Source organism: Octopus sinensis, linkage group LG13, assembly GCF_006345805.1.
Source record: "Octopus sinensis linkage group LG13, ASM634580v1, whole genome shotgun sequence".
NCBI lineage: Eukaryota > Metazoa > Mollusca > Cephalopoda > Octopoda > Octopodidae > Octopus > Octopus sinensis.
In genome coordinates, this window is record NC_043009.1 from 27,570,736 (window position 1) to 27,589,124 (window position 18,389).

Below are 18,389 nucleotides of genomic sequence, written 5' to 3' on the forward strand. Positions count from 1 at the left end.
AGTTTTAAAAATTTATATATATATATATGTACAACACACATACATACATACATAGCTGTAGGCTGTAATTTGATTTGAAAGTGTTTTCTATAATCCTTTACTTGCTTCAGTCATTCTGCTGCTGCCCTCCTGGGGTACCACTTTGATGTTTTTAAGTTTTTTTTAAGCCTAGTAATATTCTATCAAGCTCCTTTGCTGAACCACTAAGCTACAGGAGTTTAAACGAACCAACACAGTTGTCAAAGTGATGGTAGGAGACAAACACATATACAAAGACATATACATATACATACACACAAACACACAGGCAAACTCACACACACACACCACACACACACACGCACTTATGTGTATGTATGTATGACAGGCTTCTTTCAGTTTCCATCTACCAAATCCACTCATAAGGCTTTGTTTGGCCCAAGTCTGTAGTGGAATATACTTGTCCAATGTGCCACACAGTGGGACTGAACTTGGAACCATTTGGTTAAGCAGCAAAATTCTTACCAAACTGCCATAATTTAATATAATATCCTATATTATTCTTACCTTGAAAACTTAAATTATAAAATGGCAAGTTGCCTTAATTAAAACTAAAATATGATACTATCTGGCCCTGAATATAATTATAATCCTCTCCTTGCAGCCGAATCTAGCAACACTGTTGTTAAGGTGGAGTGACACTGACAACGAACTGGAACGCAAATTAATTAATGGGTCGGTTTTTTTTATTTTTTCAAAAGAAGAATGAAAAGAAAGAAAGAAATGGCATTTTAAAAATAAAATAACAGCTGGGTGGGTTTTCACTTTCACATACATATACAAATACACACAATCACACACACACACACACACACACAACACATTCACACACACTCACACACACATGTATATATACATATATATATGTATATAAGTGTATATATATGTATATATATATGTATATGTATATATATATATATATATATATATATGGATATATATACATATAAATGCATATACACATATACATATATAGATTCATACATATATAGATACATATGTATAGGTATCTATCTATCTCTCTCTCTCTCTATATATATATATATATATGTATGTATGTATCTTTATATGTATGTATGCATGTATTACAGCTGTGTTTTTGTAATGAATATATAAAATAAACAACTTTGATAAAAAAACATATCAGTTTTACTTCTTTCTTCATCTCTAAGATCAGGTAAACAGTACATTTAGCAGTTGATTTAGAGAAGATCAGCTTACTAAAAAGAAATCTCCAAGAATTAGATAACGCAGCAGGCTGAAAAGTTCTGAGAGTTTTCTGCATCGCTTCTTCACAAAATGAGTTTGTTTAATTGACTAATCTACGGTTGAATTTTACTCTGAAGAATTTTGGGGTATTTTTTTTTTTGTCCTTCTGAAAAAGTAACTGAGACGAAATGAAATAAATTTTCTCTGATTTTTTTTTAAAGAACATCTTAAAGGGTAATTTCTCAGCTTCCATTTATCATCTTTTGTTTGAAAGTATACTTCAGTTTTTATTTAATTTATTAAGTGTTACCTATTCTATGTTGGATAATATATATATATATATATATATATATATATATATATATATGTGTGTGTGTGTGTGTGTGTGTGGTGTGTGTGAGAGAGTAGGTGTAGGAGTGGCTGTGTGGTCAGTAGCTTGCTTACCAACCACATGGTTCTGGGTTCAGTCCCACTGCTTGGTACCTTGGGCAAGTGTCTTCTACTATAGCCTCGGGCCGACCAAAGCCTTGTGAGTGGATTTGGAAGACGGAAACTGAAAGAAGCTCGTTGTATGTATGTATGTGTATATGTTTGTGTGTCTGTGTTTGTCCCCCCAACATTGCTTGACAACCGATGCTAGTGTTTACATCCCTGTAACTTAGCGTTTTGGCAAAAGTATTCCGATAAAATAAGTACTAGGCTTGCAAAGAATAAGTCATGGGGTTGATTTGCTCGACTAAAAGCGGTACTCCAGAATGGTCACAGTCACATGACTGAAACAAGTAAAGAGTAATGTGTGTGTGTGGTATACATATATATATAGGCAAAGCAAAAATAAATATAAACAGAAACAATAAACAGATAATTGGATATACACTGTAAATAAATTAGATTGACACTTAGTGAAAGGTTTATATGGTAAAATAGAAGTGATGTTTTGAGCAGAGTTCTTTGTTGGAAAGAGGAAAAAGTCCAGAGAAAAAGAAAAGCAGGAAAGAGCAGACAGTCCAAGAAAAGCATTAAGTGTGTGTGTATATATATATATGAGTGGAAACTTGCTATGGGGTTAATGGACAGCAAGAGAAATCCTTAGTGGAAGAACATCCATCAAACAAGAGTTTCAGCCGCTTAGGAACAAGAATCATGTAATCAATTTCAAGGCTTACAGCTGTTTCTGCAATGAGAAGCAGTGCTGTCAGAACTGAGTGCTTGTGTAACATCTTATAGCTTCTTCAGAGCCAGTCATTAACAGTCATTCATTAATTAATATTATGCTCTGTACTTGTGTAACGTGGCCTGTTACTGTAAGGCTGGAGGGACCGGATGACATTATTCGTACCTATACCTATGCCTAAGTTAACACCTCTCTCACTGTCTCTGTGATTCTTTCTCTGACACTTGTGTATGTAGTGTTTATTTATTCATTGCCTGTCACCAAGCTAAGTATGTGCAGTCATTCCATGCGTTGTCTCTTCTCTCTGTACAATGTAAAGCATGACTGGAGAAATCAACCAACCAGCCAGCCAGCCAGCCAGCCGACCAACCAGCCGACCAACCAGCCAACCAACCAACCAACCAACCAATCAACCATCCAGCCAACCAGCCATGCAGTCAAACAACATTTATATCAGTTAGCTATTATACAATGACGATGACGATGATGATGATGACGAAGATGATGATGATGATGATGATGATGATGATGATGATGATGATGATGGTGATGATGATGATGATGACGGGAACACTGATGATTATGATGATGATGATGATGATGATAACGATGATGAAGACAATGATGATTTATCTTCATCATAATGTGTTTATATGTATTAGTGTGTGTGTGTGTATGTGTCTTTGTGCCTCTGTTTGTGTGTGTGTGAGAGTATGCACGTGTGTGTATTTGTGCCTCTGTATGTGTGTATGTGTATCTTTGTGCCTGTGTGTGTGTATGTGTGTGTATAAGAGTGTGTTTGTGCCTCTCTGTGTGTGTAAGAGAGTGTGTATACATGTGTGTGTGTATGTGTGACGTACCTCTGTGTGTGTGTGAGTGTGAATGTGTGTGTGTATGTGTGTTTTTGTGCCTCTGTCTGTCTGTATGTGTCTTTAAACCTCTGTGTGTGCGTGTGTGTGTATGTGTGAGAGAGCGAGAGAGTGTGTGTATGTGTGTCTTTGTGCCTCTGTGTGTGTGTGAGAGTGTGTATGCAAGTGTGTGCGTATGTGTGTATGTGTGTGAGTGTGTGTGTGTATCTCTGTGCCTTTCTGTATGTGCGTACGTGTACAAGGGAAGTATGTGAACATTTATATGTATGAACCAGCATTCTTTCAGTAACAAACAGTGATGTATGTCACATCTTAAAAGACAACCACTTGATAACATTGACAAGTGTATTAATTCGAATTACCATCCATATTCTATCTCTTGTCCTTATTTATATATAAAATACTACAATTAGCCGTCATTTTTGATGGCACGGAGCCAGCTAATATTATAATAACACCTTGGCTGGGTTACTTTCTTGGTTTCAAAATACATATATGGTTGACCAGGGGGTAATATTGCTTTCAAATTTTAGCACAAAGCCAGCAGTTTCAGAGGAGAGAGTAAGTCAATCACATTGACCCCAGGGATTAACCGGTACTTGTTTCATTGACGGTGAAGGGACGAAAGTGGATTTGAATCCAGAAGATGAAGATAAATGAAATGCACCTAACCATTTTGTCTGGCATGCTAATGATTCTGCCAGTGTGCCACTTTACCATGGGGTAATATTACATTACCTGGAAACAGGTGCTGGTTAGCAACAGGAAAGGCATCCAGTTGTAGAAAATCTACCTCAACAAATTCCATCTGAACCATGGAAGCATGGAGAAGTGGATGATAAAACAATGATGATGTTATTCATTTACAGACTTTAGATTTTAAATACTCTCTAGTGGGAATTTTTGCCTACTAATTGCTGGGATTATCACAGGTAATCGATATTTTCCAATATACTAAATTAACATATGTGGCAACTCACCACCACCACCACCACCACCATCACTAAATCATTCCCCGTGTCAACATATTAAACATTGGAATCTTTATAGTCAATATCATTACTATTCTCAGACATTCAGAATTCTTCAGTTCAGAGATCAGGTAGTTAAAAAAAAAAAGAGAGAAAATCAAGTGTGTGACTTGATTTTTATTAAGAACGACATAAAAATCCACATTTTCTTTCCTTCCACTCTTATATATAAGCATCTTATTGGATTTATCAATGCTAACTGCTGTCCTTTCCTTCTTGGTGTTGCATAAAAGTTACATACTCATTGCCCTCACCCGTTTGATATGTGATCAGTCACTACAATAACAGCCAGATATAAACACAGAGCTGTCTTTACAGAAAATACTCATGTAATGATATGTATGTATGTATGTATGTATGTATGTATGTATGTATGTATGTATGTATGTATGTATGTATGTACGTATGTATGTATGTATGTACGTATGTATGTATGTATGTATGTATGTAGTTATGTCTATGTGTATATATGCATGCACATATGTCTATGTGTGTCTACATGTATAAATATATGTAAGTCTATGTGTGTGTTTGTGTGTGTCACTTTGTGCACGGATGGATGGAGGTATAAAATTATGTGTACACATTTGTATGTGCGCATATCTGTGTGTGTGTATGTAAGTATCATGTATGTATTCATATATGTATGTTTGTATCTACATATATGCATATATCTACATATATCTATGCATGGGTATGTATAATGAACGTATGTATTATATACATATATATATATATATATATATATATATTATATATATATATATATATACATATATATGTGTGTGTGTCTGTGTGTGTATGTATGACTGTATATGTGTATCTATGTGTGCATGTATGTGTATGCCGCTGTTGAATATAAAGGTGTATCTTATCTTTTCCTCTGTTTCACATTCACCTATTAGCTTAGCAATGCTTAACAGCCTCAGAGAATTCCAGTTATGCTAAACAGTCATGGTCAAACCATTTTCTCTTCCTTCTTTCCTTCCTTTCTTCCCTTCTTTCTATCTTTACTTCTATAATATTCACTTATTTGTATTTAATATTTATTATAATTTTTATTTTATTTTTTTTTTTCATTGTATATGACCAACTAACAACACTTATAAAAACTGAAAGAAAAGTTCGATAAAGTATACCATAAAACGCTTCTTCTTGAACGTGGAGACGTCTTTGGTTAAAAGTAGGAAATATGTAGGAAGTTAATAACACTTACCAGTCTCTGTATTTCAGTTCCTATTATAATATATATATTGGATAATGGTTCACCGAAAACTATGGAGAACTCTTTAAATAGAAATAGATGGTTTTTCTTCAATGCCTTTGATGATTTTTGTTGCTGTTGCTGTTGTTGTTGTTGTTGGTAGTAGTGGTGGTGGTGTTTAATATGGTAATATGAGGGGGACGGTGGGAGGAGGTAAAGATCAATGGGGTCCAATGTTGTCTGACAAGTATTGGCTACCATTAAAAATAAACAAAATTCTTTCAACTCTTGCAGAAAAGATATTTAATTATTCTTTCAACTTTGAAATAAATAACTTGCCACTTTCTTGATCTCTAGCATGGCTGCATGGTTAAGAAGCTTGTTTGATGACTACGTGGCTTCAGGTTCAGTCCCACCGGGCTGCACCTTGGGCAAGGGTCTTTTACTATAGTCCCAGTCCAACCAAACTCCTGGGAATGGATTTGGTAGAAGGAAACTGAAAAGAACCTATCACTTATACAAACAAACATACATAAGTGCAGGTCTGGTTCCAGGTTCAGTCCCACTGTGTAGCAACTTGGGCAAGTGTCTTCTACTATAGCCTTGGGCTGACTTAAGCCTTGTGAGTGGATTTGGTAGATAGAAACTGAAAGAAGCCCACCCATCGTATATATATATATATGTGGGTGGGTGTGTGGGTGTTTATGTGACTTTGTTTGTCCCTCCACCATCACTTGACAACTGATGTTGGTGTGTTTATGTCCCTGTAACTTAGCAATTTGGCAAAAGAGACCAATGGCATAAGTACTAGGCTTACAGAGAATAAGCTCTGAGGGTTGATTTGTCTGACTAGGTGGTTCTCCAGCATGGTCGCAGTCAAATGAATGAAACAAGTAACAGAGTAAAAGAGTACATGCATCTATACATACATAATGGCTGTTCACTTGTGACTGAGGAAGACTGTCACTGACCATTTAGGGCATTGTGCACCCGCAACAAAACTATACATTGCATCTGTGGCTCTGCTGTTGCCTGTCGAGCCCAACTCTTAATAAGCATACACATCCGTGCAACTTGTGGACCAAGCTTCCGCCATTCACTACACAGATGGTGCAGTTGTGAGCAGATCATTTCAATGAAACAAGGAAGGAGCAAATATTTTGGAAAAACATCTATATCTATCTATCTATCTATATATATATTTATATCTATATATATATAATAATGATAATAATAATAATAATATATATAATTATTGAATTGCTACATGGTGGTTCTTCTCTAATTTATATACATGTATATATATATACACACACACACATAGTGGGACTGAACCCAGAACCACGTGGTTAGGAAGGAAACTTCTTATCACCCAGGGAAAGATACAGGTATTAACATTTGAAGAATTGTAAGAATATCTGCAATGCCTATCAGTTTACCAAATACCAAAATAGTTTTAAAATAGCAAACTAGTTACACCAACTTTTAAACCTGGCTGCTTTAGTTACTAAGAATCGTACATGCACACATACATTCTGTATGTGTCACAGAATGTTTGTGTGCATGTATGATTTTTGAAATTAGTTATAAATACTTTTACCTGCAGTAAAAGGAAGAAAAGATCACACACATAAAAAACCATTTGCATTTTGGAGCTTTTGGAAGTGATAGGTATATTTTTCTTATGAGTTCTTCAGTTTCCAAAAATTTGGAGAACATTATTTTACTTTCGATTGGAGACTCTAGGAGAGAAAAAAAAGATCAAATTAAGCAACTGTATTTGCAGTCGTTCTATAGTTTATCTTTGAACTTTTCTGTCTATCATAGAAAATAGCATGTTATACCTTGGCACTGTCTTTGGTTCCAAATTATCGGCTACATGGTGATCAGTAGTCTTCTGTGTAATGTTTAAGAAACGTTGGTGTTAAACATATTAAGTGGGTGGTTTACATCTGAACTAATCTGGTGGCAAATGTGTGACTCAATATTGATTGGTTAAATCATATATGAATATAGAAATGGTTATAACATTTACATATATACATCAGTATCATTGTGTGAGTGTGTGTGAGTTCGGATGTGTGTGTGTATGTGTATTTTGTGTGTTATTTTCATCTCATCTTCTTTCTTTTAACGTCTGTTTTTCCATGCTTGCATGGGTCTGATGAAATTTGTTAAAGCAGTTTTTCATTGGCCACATGCCCTTCCTGTTCCAACACACCTTACATGATTCCAAATAAGGAAATATTACCACATGGCCAATCAGTTACAACCACCACATGATGTCAAGACAAGGCGGGGGGGGGGGCCCGTCCCCCAACACATATGTACTTACACACGCACAAACATTCATACACAGCAAATTTCTTTCTGTTTCTGTTTTGCAGATCCATTCACGAGGCTTTGATTGGCCCAGGGCTAAAGTAGAAGATATTTGCCCAAGGGTACCCCACAATGAAACTGAAACTGAAACAATTTCATTGAAAAACAGACTTCTTAACCACAGCACCAATCCTGTACACTAATATATCTCAGTGAACAACTTTCAGCCAGAACATCATTAACCTTAACTGGATGTAAATGTGACTAAAGTAGAATTTAAACACAGAACTGGAGACCATAAAACTCTTCATCATTTGATGCTGTAATATATCGTCAAGTGATGTCTAATCTGTGAGACAGAGGTCAGTAAATATATATGATACATTATGGCCATAGTCTTCTAGCAATATCATACAAATAGCTCCATACTAATTTTATATGAAGCAGATGATACAGTTTCAATACAAAGATATGTAAATACGTACATGATAAAATGTTCAGATGGTAAAACCATTAGCATGCCAGGCAAATGGCTTGGTGACATTTTGCTTGTCTTTTCGTTCTGAGTTCAAATGCTTCAGGATCAACTCAGCCTTTCATCTTTTGTGGGGTTGATGAAATAAGTGCTAACTGACCACTGTATATATATGTATATATATATATATATATATATATATATATATATATATATATATAATATATATATATAATAATAATAATATATATATATATATATATATATACATATATACATACATATATATAAATGTATATATATATATGTAAATGTATATATATATATATATATATATATATATATATATTATATAATATATATATATATATATATATATCAATGTATATGTACATGCTGTGCATTTGCAAGTACTTGGCAATTTATACACATAAAAAAATGACCAACTTTTTTGAAAGAAGAGGAATAACATTATGTTAGATATATCTTAATTAAAAAAACTAAATAAATGAATAAAATAATTAAGACAGCTTGATTTATTAAATCTGTTGGAATTTAAATATATAAATCTTTTCTTCAAAAAAAATCTGTTCCACATTACAGTATGGCTAATTAACGTTTTGTGAGGATATACTACACTTGAAGTATAAATGAGCAACTCGTTAAATTTCTCACACATACACTCTCTCCCACTTGCACTCTCTCTCTCTCTCATGTAAACCCTTCAAATCTGTTGTTGTTGTTGCTATTTGGCCCTGTTCGAGCAAGTCTATGATGAGAGCTATTCCACCCATGACCATCCAATCTAACATTTTCTGTATGCAGAGAAACCAGGACAATATTATCCAATGTGCCCGTTTTCTATGATGGCCGAGGACAATTCAAGAAATACTTTGCTGCTATTTCTAGTAGAGTGAACGACCATATGGGGGGAGGGGGCTAACTTACTGGTTAGATCTCATCTCTGTTTATATGAATGAGAGAGAGAGAGAGGAGGTGGAAACAGAAATAAATTCTTTGATGTGACATCCAACATTAAATATAAATAATAAATAAATAAATAAATAAATAAATGAATTAGAGCAAAATTTGAGCGAAATATATTTTTCCGAACTCTCACCTATATTCCACATCCTCAGCTAATATTTAGACATTTTGGTGTGTTTAAATGTATTTAGAGGAATATATCAGATTTCCATGAATTTTGATTTCAAAATGAGGTTATGTATTTTCCATTACTTTAACCCATAATCCCCCAGTCTTCTTCTAAAGACAGGAAAGAGGTTTTTTTTAGCAATGAAGCATATAACTAACATTTTTTAAAAAGTTCTACAGCTTTGCTTTGCTAATTTTGACATTTAATGTGTGGGAGTATTTATGCAAAGGAAAATTGTTAAAGGGCCCACTTTTTGAGGGCTACGGAAGTGATTGCTGGTTATTGGCTGGTCAGTTCATCATAAATTATCATATGCATGAGAGACTATATGTACATATATATGTATGTATGTATGTATGTGTGTGTGTGTGTGTGTGTGTGTTTGTGTGTGTGTGTGTGTGTGTGTGTGTGTGTTTGTGTGAGTGAGCAGGTACATTTGTCTAGCTATCTTTGAGTGTGTGTGAGTGACAAGCTGGTGATTTTCACAGAGTCAGAGGAAGTATGGAATGGTAAAAGTTCAAAGAACTGTTACTTCATTGGGCAACAAAGGGATTCTCACAGTGAATGAAGAGCAGATAGTTTAATGATGGTGTATGAGGTGCAACATTGCACGTTAGCAAAACATGGGAAATGGACTGCAAGGAGTATGTGGAGAAGGGATACGAATGGGGCAAGTGTGTTCTGATTATATGATGTAAATACTCAAGAACATAGAATAATGTATATATTTCCCATGTTTATATGTACAGCTATGTTACAGAGCAGTGAAACATGGGCAGTGCAATGTCAGTGTGTATGTACGACAGAGTGTAAGCATCATGAGGGAAAAGCTGGGCATAAGAGGCATCAGATGTGGTGCGCAAGGGAGACGACTGCACTGATATGATCATGTGATGCGTATGGACAATGAAAGCTGTGTAAAGAAGTGCCGATCTCTAATGGTGGAGTGAATCTATGGTAGAGGTAGACCCAGGAAGATATGGCACGAGGTGGTGAAACATGATCTTTGAACTTTGGGCCTCATGGAGGCAGTGACAAGTGACCGAAACATTTGGCGATATGCTGTGCTTGAGAAGACCCATGAAGCCAAGTGAAATCGTAGTCATGGCTGATGCTGGTGTCGCGTAACTGGCACCCATGCTGGTGGCACATAAAAAAGCCCCTTTCAAGTATTGAGCCTCATGGAGGCAAAGAGGATGATGCTGGTGGCACATGTAAAGCACATTTTGAATGTTGGGCTTCATGGAGGTAACGACAAATGACCAAGTCTATTTGGCATTCTGCTATGCTTGAGAAGAAGACCCATCAAGCCAAATAAAATCGCAGTTGTGGCAGATATTGGTGTCATGCAAACGGCACCCATACTGGTGGCATGTAAAAGCACCCATTACACTCTGAGAGTTGTTGGCATCAGGAAGGGCATCCAGCTGTAGAAGGCCATACCAAGTCAGACTGGAGCCTGGTGCAACCTACTAGCTTGCTAGCCCTGGTCAAACCATCCAATCTCTGCCAGCATGGATAACGGATGTTAAATGATGATGATGATGATGATACACACACATACACACACGCACACACACGTATATATATATGAGGGGATGCTGAAAAGTTCCTGGCTTTAAATGTATAGTGAAAGGCCTGGTTGGAGGCCCAACCTTTCAAGTTCTTTTACAGGGCTGATAGGGAAATATGATGAATAAAATCATAATTAATTGGTCCTCCTGTATTTTCTTTTACCCAAAGCCAAGAACTTTCAGTACCCACTCATATAATATAAATATATATAATATACACAATACATACATACATACAGTGTTATTTTCAATTTAGTGTACCCAGTATACAAACACACACACACACACACACGCACACACATAGAGAGAGAGAGAGGAGGAAGAAATAGAGAAAAATTGGCAGATAGAGAAAATAGATAGATAACATGCAGAAGCATATATGTGCATGTATGCATAAAAAAGTTGCAGGAGCTCTCTGCTAACAGCGAAATTCTTCTCTCAGAGAGTAAAGGGCAGACTGCACATACTACTTGTGTACACACTGCACAATATTCCATAGAAACAAAACAGGGGTCTTTAAAGAAATTAGTTGAGTTTGCTCCACTGGATATGTAACGTTGGTGTGCATCGCCATGGGAGCAAAAATATTTGGTGAGAAAAACTGTGTTTAAGCAATTAAGAGGAGTCAACCTGTGATATGCAAGAGAGGACTGCACTAGTAGAGGCATATGATGTATATGAAGGATGACAGTTGGTTAATTAAGTGCTAAGTAACCCAGGTGGAAGGAACCTACCTGCAGGAGAAGGGATCTAAGGAAAACATGTGACAAAGAAATGGGGGAAAACGATTTGGAAGATTCACTTGCAGAAAGGAGATGGACAAATGGACAAAGTGCTTGGATAATAATTGGTGAGACGCTGTGCTGGAGAAGACCTTAAGCATGGAAAAATACCATGGAATGTATGATGATGATGGTGGTGGTGGTGGTGGTGATGAAGATGACGTTGATGGTGATGATGGTGGTGGTGGTGGTTGTGGTGATGGTAGTGATGATGAGGATGATAATGATAGTGATGATGATGATGATAATGATCGAGATGGTGATGATGATGATGATGGTGGTGATGGTGATGAAGATGATGGTTGTGGTGACGATAGTGATGATGATATTGGTGGTGGCAATAGTAGTGATGATGATGATAATGATGATCAAGGTGGTGATGATGATGGTGTTGGTGGTGGTGATGGTGATGAAGATGATGGTTGTGGTGATGATGGTGATGATGATAGTGGTGGTGGCAATGGTAGTGATGATGATGATGGTGGTAGTGTTGGTCGTGGTGGTGGTGATGGTAGTGGTGACAATGCTGACAATGATCACGACGACGACGATGATGATTATCAAAGATGTTGCGTAGCATGTTTGTAAATCAATGAGTCAATATTATTATTATTTTAAAGAAAAGATACAAAAATCTTTTTAGGCATTTAAAAAAAAAAGTGAAAAGCATTTCAAAAACACAACCGGAGTACCTCGGTTTATAAAAAGAAACTTATAAAAAAAACATTCAGAAAAATCATGGAGAATAAATATTTTCTCTTGTTTCTTTTTTTTATGTTATGTTTGTTTTTGTTTTTCTTCTTTTTCTTATTTATATTAGAAAAATGTCAAGATATCTAAATAGAAAAAAAGTTGTAATTTAAGTACAGTTTCAGTACACGATTTCAGGTTGAAGGAATTTTATAGATACATTTATTTATATTCTGAACAAAGGAGCCAAACAACCCGGAAGGCAAATTTGGGATCCAAAAAGATCGTTGTATTCATCTCAGCATGGGGAAAACTTCATATCAAAACAAATGATGATTAAACATTGTTTCTGCTCTCTTCATCGACAGAATGCTTACTTATAAAAAAACACTGGAATTATTTTTGTTGTTAAGATAATATAACATTAATTCAAGCTACAGAGTTTATAAAAATAATTAATGATGCATGGCTGTGTGGTTAAGAAGCTTGCTATTTTTCAACCGTATGTTTTTAGGTTCAATCCTACTGCCCAGCACCTTGCCCAAGCGTCTTAACCCTGGGCTGACCAATTTAGTGTGAGAATTTAGCAGACAGAATCTGTGTGAAAACCCATTGTATCTATACCTTTATACATTATATAAATCAGGGACAGGCAACTTTTCCTCAGCTGATGGCCACATCCAGTTTGGCAAAAAGAGACGGATAAAATAAATACCAGTCTATTTTTGCTTGATCAAACCCCTTCAAGGCTGTGCTCCAGCATGGCCACAATCCAATGACTGAAATGAACGATAGAAGATTCTTATGGTATGTGTTTAAGTGGTTAGAGGTGTCAGGCTGACAACTACAAGATCCTGAATTTAGTTCTGTGGCTGAGCAGCACATTGTGTCCTTCGGGCAAGGTGCTTCATTTCATATTGTTCCAGTTTACTTAACTGAAAAAGTGTATCAATCAGTGCTGATGCAGCCCTTTCTTATCTCATCTATTACATTGGTAGTGGTTCCCAATCTGGGTGGTACTGCCCCCTGTAGGTGGTGGAAAGATTCAGGAGGCGTTGAAGAAAAGTGAGGGCAATAATGGGTTGGCAAAAAAGGGGGCAATGGATGTAAAGGCAAATAAAATAACTGTTTCATTAGATTAAGTTTTATTTGTCAAATACAGTTGTTTAAATTTTTCCGCAGAAATTGGTCTATGTTTGGGGGAGGGGCGCTAGAAATGTGGCCCAGGAGCCAAGGAGGCAACCTGAAAAACTTTGGGAACCACTGACATACGATATGTTCCACTGAACCAAGGGTGGGTGGGTTGGTGGAGGGATGGTTGAGAGAGTGTTTATGTTTCTTTGCAACCACACAGGCACCTAAAACAATTGATGAAAGGCTCGTACAAACTTGAGAGTAACAGCCATAATTGTCTCATTTCATTATTATTTTTTGTTTTCTAAATTAATTTGATAATAGTGATGGCAGTTTAACTGTTACTAGTACATAATATGATAGAAATACGCAGTTATGGTATTAGTATTCATCAACGACAAGTAAGATACTGCCTGGTACATCATGTTTCAACATTCAAATGCCACTGATGATGTCACTAACTTTCATTCTACTGATTTGGGTAAAATTAATCTACAAATAATAATCTACTGAAGTGAAAATAATTTACTAACCACTCCTAGTTTTGTTTCCAGTTAAAATAAATTAGTAAGTTAGACGGACTAAAAAAAATTAGAAAGAAACAGAAAAGAAAAAGAAGAAATTAAGGTAAAGTCATTGTGAAGAAAATTTATAATAATTTGTATAATTTCTATTTAATTAACTTTTTAATTAGTAAGTGTAAAATCATGTGATATTTCATTTAATATTTTTTGGGGAAAAGGTGCAAAGACTTGGATCTCATAAAACATTAAAATTATGTTTTAAATTGTTACATTTCAGAAAAGTAATTTACAGCCAGAAGTCATTAGACAGGAATATAATGTGTAGGTATTGATTTGTTTCAGGATGTGTATATGTGTGTAAGTGTCTGTGTATGTATATGTATATATGTGTGTGTATGTGAGCGTGTGTATGTGTACATGTATGTGTAGGTGTAAGGTGATGAGCTGGCAGAATCATTAGCACAGAGGACCGATGCTAAGTAGCGTTTCTTTTGGTTTTGTGTTCTGAGTTCAAATTCTGTTGAGGTCACCTTTGTCTTTCATCCTTTTGGGGTCAATGAAATAAGTACCAGTCGAGCCCTGGGGTTGATGTAATCGACTAGCACCCATCCCGAAATTGCCGGCCTTGAGTCTATGGTAGAGATGACATGTATGTGTCTGTACATATCTGTGTATGTGGACATGCGAATGTGTGTGAGTGTGTGTGTATGTTTGTGTCTGCGAAGGAGACTTTACATGGAATGACTACAATTTGAAGTTAGACTTGTTGAATAATGTATGAAAGAAAGAAGAGAATTATGGTGAATACGTAGAAGAGTAAAGTTAATAATGTTGGACAACAGTAATGGAGATTGAGGTAATAATGGCAACATAGTGTGAACAACATCAAATAAAAACTTAGAAATTTTGATGGCCTATGTTGTTAAAACTAACTTAATAAAGTTTGCAAATATATTTGTTTGAATTCATGTCTTCCTCACGGCATACAGATTTATTCATATATGTCAACTGTTTTAAACAACATCACCTTCCTCAGAGGAAATAATGCCATTTCTCTTCATCTTTCTGGATGAAAAGATCTGTTAATAAGATCAGAAGATGCCGAGAGAAACCTCAAATCCAATGCAACTATGTGTGACAACACACAAGTATCAACACAGAAAAGCCAGAGAAATGTTGGTTGTCACTGAAGGAGACAGGAGACCTAGATGCTGAATGAGAGTAGCGATGGGGCAGGGATGAGGAAGGTATATTGGAATTTCTTCACCTCTGGAAGTTTTGGAAGTGATGAAAATGATGTGGTAAAGATGAAGCTATAACAAGAAGAAATAGTAACAGAACAGTGGAAAATATATATAGGAATGGAGATGATCTGGACTTTAGAGTCTGATAAAATAGAGACTAGTCAACTAAAACACAGACATATGCATATATACATACATATATATATATATATATATATATATATATATATATATATATAAATATATACATACAAAAATATATATATATATACTATATATATACCTATATATATGTTTGTGTATATATATACATATATGCGTATATATATGTATGCATATATTCATACATCTATGTATATATATATATATATACGTGACCGTGGCACGTAAAAAGCACCATCCGATTGTGGCTGATGTCAGCCTCGTCTCGCCCCCGTGCCGGTGGCACGTAAAAAGCACCATCCAATCGTGGCCGTTTGCCAGCCTCGTTGGCACCTGTGCATGTGGCACATAAAAAGCACCAACTACACTCTCGGAGTGGTTGGTGTTAGGAAGGGCATCCAGCTGTAGAAACACTGCCAGATCAGACTGGGCCTGGTGCAGCCTCCCGGCTTCCCAGACCCCAGTTGAACCATCCAACCCATGCTAGCATGGAAAATGGACGTTAAATGATGATGATATAAATGTATGTATACATGTATGTATATATTTGTGTGTGTGTGTGTGTGTGTGTGTCTATAAAAGAAGGATGTGTGTGTATATATATATATATATATATATATACATATATACATATAGGAGCACTCCATCGGTTACAGCGATGAGGTTTGCAGCTGATACAATCAACGGAACAGCTTGCTTGTAAAATTAATGTGCAAGTAGCTGAGCACTCCACTGACACCTAGTTCTCAGGGAGATTTAGTGTGACAGAGTGTGACAAGGCTGGCCCTTTGAAATACAGGTACTATTCATTTTTTCCAGTTGAGTGGACTGGACCAACATGAAATAAAGTGTCTTGCTCAAGGACACAACACGTCAGTGGGAATTGAACTCATGACCTTATGATCATGAGCCAAATGCCTTAACCACTAAGCCACGCACTTTCACTTATATAGACACACATATGTATATATACATAAAATACATATCTGCATGTATATATATATATATATATATATATATATATATATATATAAATTAGAAAAAAACCCACCTTTCATCAATTCAAAATGAAAAATTAAATTACACCATCTAGAAAATTACATATAATAGAAAGATTAAATATAAGATAAAAAATATAACGATGATTAAGTAATGAACAAAATAATAAATAAAACGTATATATTTGGTATATATATACCAAATATATATGTTTTATTTATTTTTTGCTCATTACTTAATCATCATTATATTTTTTATCTTATATTTAATCTTTCTATTATATGTAATTTTCTAGATGGTGTAATTTAATTTTTCATTTTGAATTGATGAAAGGTGGTTTTTTTCTAATTTATATATATATGTAATATATTTTGTGAAATTTGATTTAGTATTTCTAAATTGAATTTTTCCCTGTAAGTTTGGGATAATATTCCCTCATATTATATATATATATATATATATATATATATATATATATATATATATCTGTATATGTATTTTTTATGTGCCCTTTCAAGGCTAGCCAGGCTCATAGGCCCAGTTTCCTAGTTTCTATGGTGTATGTGTTCTCCCCAGCTGGACGGGACGCCAGTCCATTGCAGCGTTACTCAAGAAACAGGAAGAAAGAGTGAGAGGAAGTTGGGGCAAAAGAGTACAACAGGGATCTCCACCACTGAGCCTTGTGGAGCTTTTAGGTGTTTTCACTCAAAAAACACACGCAACGCCTGGTCTGGGAATCGAAACCGCGATCTTCTGACCACGAGTCCGCTGCTTTATTCACTGGGCCATTGCATCTCCACATCTGTATATGTATAGATGTATATATATATGTATATATCTATATCTATCTATCTATTATATATATATATATATATATATATATATATAATATATATGTACGAATGTATGAACACCTGTACTTTGTGCATATCTTCATATGTTTATTTAGAATTTTGAATAATAAAAACACTTCAGAAAATAAGAAACACCGAGAGGAAAAGAGGAGGAGATTCTTATAGTGATACAGATGCAAACAAAAACCACTATAACAAATTAAAATAAATCATATTTAATGTCAAGTAAAATTAAATACAACATTTAAGAAATTTGAGAATCTAAATTTGATTTCATTGTAAATATGAAACAACAGTAAAATATAGCAGCAATGTCAATGATACTTAAGAAAATATATTCCTGGAAATGTCCTGATGTCTAGTTACGCTAAATGACATCTATAGGGAATCTGTTGGTGATATAGTTTTGAGTGAATGGGAGCTAATGAGGCTCTGGGGGGAAATTATAATCTTTAAAAGGCAGAGAAACTGACAGGCAGTGAGATGTATGAAAAATGAAAACAAAGCTTTAGAGTGTGTGTATGTGTGTGTGTGTGGTGGGTTGTGTGTGTGTGTGTGGTGGGTTGTGTGTTGTGTGGTGGGTTGAGTGTTGTGTGGTGGGTTGTGTGTGTCGTATGTTGTGTATGTGTGTGTTGTGAGTTGTGTGTGTTTGTTGTGTGTTGTGTTTGTGTGTATGTGTTGTGTGTGTCTAGTGTGATGTGTGCATGTTGTGAGTTGTGTGTGTGTTGTGTTTGTGTGTTGTGTGAGATAGAAAGAAAGCGATGGAGAGAGAGAGAGAGGGATGGAGAAAGAGAGAGAGATGGAGAGAGAAAGTGAGACAGAGGAAGAAAGGAGAAGGAGAGAGAGAAGGAAAGAATAAATGGTAGTGAGAGACAGAATGTGAGAGGGAAGGAAAGAAAAAAGGAGAGAAGCAGAGAAAGAGGAGAGAGAAAAAGAGGGAATGACAG

At 35.5% G+C, this 18,389-nt stretch overlaps 1 protein-coding gene across 13 annotated transcripts in view; it reads right to left on the minus strand.

The window, feature by feature from the left end:
• LOC115218437 (protocadherin-11 X-linked) overlaps positions 1–18,389 on the minus strand; it is a 457,497-nt gene that overhangs the window by 166,668 nt on the left and 272,440 nt on the right. The window lies entirely within an intron of this gene.